This window comes from Lactuca sativa, chromosome 4 (genome assembly GCF_002870075.4).
Source record: "Lactuca sativa cultivar Salinas chromosome 4, Lsat_Salinas_v11, whole genome shotgun sequence".
Lineage (NCBI taxonomy): Eukaryota > Viridiplantae > Streptophyta > Magnoliopsida > Asterales > Asteraceae > Lactuca > Lactuca sativa.
In genome coordinates this window covers 236,523,742-236,527,897 of record NC_056626.2, presented here as the reverse complement: position 1 = coordinate 236,527,897, position 4,156 = coordinate 236,523,742, and positions in this window count along the sequence as shown.

Below are 4,156 nucleotides of genomic sequence, written 5' to 3'. Positions count from 1 at the left end.
AACTCGGGGACTCGCGACTCGACTCACCGAGTCAGATGAACGACTCGCCGAGTCAGCCACATGCAAATAATATACACACGATTCTGCTTGAATCCAACTAATGTCATTCATAGATCTGGGTTTCTAGGGCCTGATTAACACGTAAAGTTTCCAACTTTACGTGTAAGTAAACGCCCATGAGGGTTTTAGGGCTCAAAATGCAACAAAAGAGTAGATTTAGGGCTTTCATGCAATATGGCTCCATAAAGGCAGTAGATCCAAGCTCCTAGAGCTCAATCATGCCTAGATCTAGAGGCTAAACAACTTATTACCAACCCTAATACACAAACAAGCTTGGGAAAGGCTCAAGAAGCACTTTCGTGGAGCTACAAGAGACAATAAGCATGAAAACAGAGGGAAACTGAGTTATACCTCAAGGAAATCACTGAGATAACACAAGAATGCCTGGCCTCCTTATTCTCTTCTTGATCTACTCTCCTTCCCTCTCCAAATCTTCAAGAAAACACACCAAAATGATTCAAACTCACAAGGAACAAGGCTTGAACGAAGTATAGAGCTCTGAGGGTGAAGGGGGCGAGTTTGGGGGTGGATAAGAGGGTTTAAATAGGCTGCAAACCCTTGAAATTTAGGGTTTCATCAGACAGCGGGGACTCACCGAGTCCTGAATGTGGACTCGCCGAGTCGCCAACTTAAACGTGCCCCAAACCCATCTCTACTCGGTGATTCGGGCCTACAACTCGCCGAGTCCAAGGCCAAGAATGAAAAATACTTAGATACATTTTACGTACTAGGAACCAGGTGCTACAATCATGTAATACCCATGGATGACATATGGGTCATGGGTGTCATGAAGACACACATGGATGATATTGATGGGTTTTGAGCATTCTAACACTTCCTAAGTGTACATGCAACCCTAATAACCTTGGATGTATGTTTGTCTAATTATCATGCAAAGTTGAATTCCAAGGTTATATTCCTATCTAGCATACATGGGGAACATTTTTAATTTGAATTAAAGATAGAATAACATACCTTGTTGTTGCTTATGATCCTTGAAACCTTGTGAGCCTAGCACCCCAAGTGTGATGCCTCAAATGCTTTACACAACACCAAATGCAAAGGATTAAACTTTGAGAGAATCTTACACTTGCAAAATCGGCTCTAGCCCTCTTGTTTCTTTGTTTAGCCGATTTTGGAGGAGGAGATGGTCTTTATATAGTGTGACTCATCTAGGGTTACACCATGTAAACCCTAATGTGTCATGCCTCTTCATTTCCATGCTCCATGGGTTTGTAACTCCCATGGAGCATCCTATGGGTTTAACCCAACTTGATAATCCATGGAGCCTCTTAGCCCACTATACAAGTTATGGATGATTTACATAATCAAACCATATATTTAATTAGTTATCTTTTGATCACTTAATTAATTCTAAATTAATTATTGATCAAACAAATTAAATAATACTATTAATATATTAGAACTTATAATATATTAATAAACCACAAGTGTTTTTTCTCTCATTTAGTCTATCCAATTGCATGGTGCCATGCAACCCAACTGGACAATGCCAGGTTGGGTCAAGTACATACCAGAAATAGTTATGGACTTAGACACCTTATCCAACAGTCTCCCACTTGATAAGTCTAATAACTATAAGTGCAATACTTCAAGAACCGATCGACAATCATAGCTCTTTTAAGGTCTCTCGGAACTGAGAAGATGATGATACGCCATTTAAGGTCACCCAGACAAATACATGGAACAATGTCTTACTTATTTTCCAGTAGTTTGTTTCCCTATTTCCTATTTGTTTGACAAAGAACTTAATTGAACACATCAACTTAGTTCTGACCGGACCCGGTACATAGGTCAAAACAAAATCTTCGAGGGGCCCAGATATCAGCTTCTAATCCAAGAAGGAACAGATAAACTTCGACTCATATGTTTGTTCTACTACTCATTGAATTATGCACAAGAGCACGTTTTATAACATCAAGTTACCAATTCGTTTTCATACAATCAATGCATAGCCAACTCATAAGTAACAAATCATATCTATAGGTTTGAAGACTTATATGATATTACCGTCTCACGGTCACTCGTGATAAATTCCATGAAGTGATTCCAGTGAGCGTGCGTTGAGTCCAATGCTCAGAACTTATGAGCACTCATGAGTGTTGTAGCCATGTCCAACAACTTAGACCTGTGCAACCAATCATGATAGTCTTGATTCATACCTACTTCCGACATATGACCGACTGTGGAGGTTCGAATAATATGGTATACCAAACATAATTATTCTGGAAGTCAAAACATGCAAAAGAAATATAGTAAACGATCGACAAAAGATAGCAACACTTTAATCATAAATAAAACACCTTTTATTCATCGTCTAATGTCAATTACACTTTACAAATTTCAAGGTTATCTAACTACTAAATCTAATATCATCCTTCAGCCCTATGCTTTGAGCATGCTGGAGATGCTTAACCCGAGTCAGTCCCTTTGTGTGGGGATCTGTTGGATTCTCATGCGATGATACCCTCTTTGCCACGAGGACTCCTTCTTCTATTCGATGTCTGATGAAATTCTATTTTCTGTCAATGTGTCTGGATCTCCCGTGATCCCTTGGTTCCTTGGCTAAGGCAACTGCACTTTCACTATCACAGAAAATTTCCATTGGCTCTTTAATAGCTGGCACAACTTCAAGGTCTCCAATGAAGTTTTTTAGCCATACCGCCTCCTTTGCTACCTCGCTAGCTGTTATATACTATGATTCACAAGTTGAATCAACCACTGTCTCTTGCTTGGAACTCCTCCGTTAAAGGTATTTACCCAGCCTGACTGAGAGTGGAAATTATCCCTATCAGTCTGAAAGCTAGCATAATTATACCCTACAACTCTCAAGTCTTCACTCCCACCGAGGGTAAGAACCCAGTCCTTAGTCCTCCGTAGGTACTTGAGGATAATCTTTACCGTAATCCAGTGTGCCTTGCCAGGGTTCCCCTGATACCTGCTAACCATGCTCAAGGAAAAGGCTACATCAGGTCGAGTACACGTCGTAGCATACATGATTGATCCTACAGCCGAAGCATAAGGTATTTGACTCATTTTTGCTATCTCAACCTCAGTACTGGGGCTTTGTGTCTTACTCAATCTGGCGTTACTCTGGATGGGTAACTCTCATTTCTTAGAGTCCTGGATGCCGAGTCTCTTCAGTACCTTATCCAAGTAGGCACTTTGACTAAGTCCAATTAGTCTTTTACTCCGGTCTCTCAAGATCATTATCTCTAGAATATAGGTAGCTTCACCTAGCTCCTTCATAGAGAAACACTTCCTAATCCAGGACTTAACTTCCTGCAGAGTTGGGATTGTTGGATATAGTGTCTATGTCCATAACTATATTTGGTATGTGCTTGACCCGACCCGACATGGTCCATTTGGATTGCACTTCACCCGAACAATTTATGGATAATCTTTTGAGAATAGTGTAAGTTATGATTTATTAATATATTATAAGTTCTAATATATTAATATAAGATCATATTATTTAATTAGTATTGATCTATAATTAATCTAGGATTAATTTAGAGATCAAAAGTATTACTAATTAAATATGGGCTTCTACATTTATATAGTGTGGGATAATGCTTATTTGGAATGGGCTAGGCTTGCATGGAAAGTCCATGGATACTCCATGGAGCTTTAACCCATGGATCTCATGGAAATGAAGAGACATGGGTATTAGGGTTTACATGGATGTAACCCTAATCCACCACACTATATAAAGGAGGCTTTGGTTCTTGAAATCACACTAGTTGAGTGAGTAAAGCAAGAGGGCCGATTTCAAGATAGTAGTGACTATTCTCTCAAAGTTCCAAGTTTGTGGTGATTTGTGTTTTCCATTTGAGGCATCCACACTTTTTGTGCTAGGCTTTAAAACTCAAAGGAATCAACTACAACTACAAGGTAACTATTTCTACTAGCTTCATTTGATTCAAGTTCCCCATGCCATACTAGTTAGGATATGAACCTTGGAAAAATAATTATTTGCATGTATCCTAGACAAACATAGATCCAAGGTTTATTAGGGTTTCATGTACACTTAGGAAGTGTTAGAATGCTCAAAACCCATCAATGGTATCAGAGC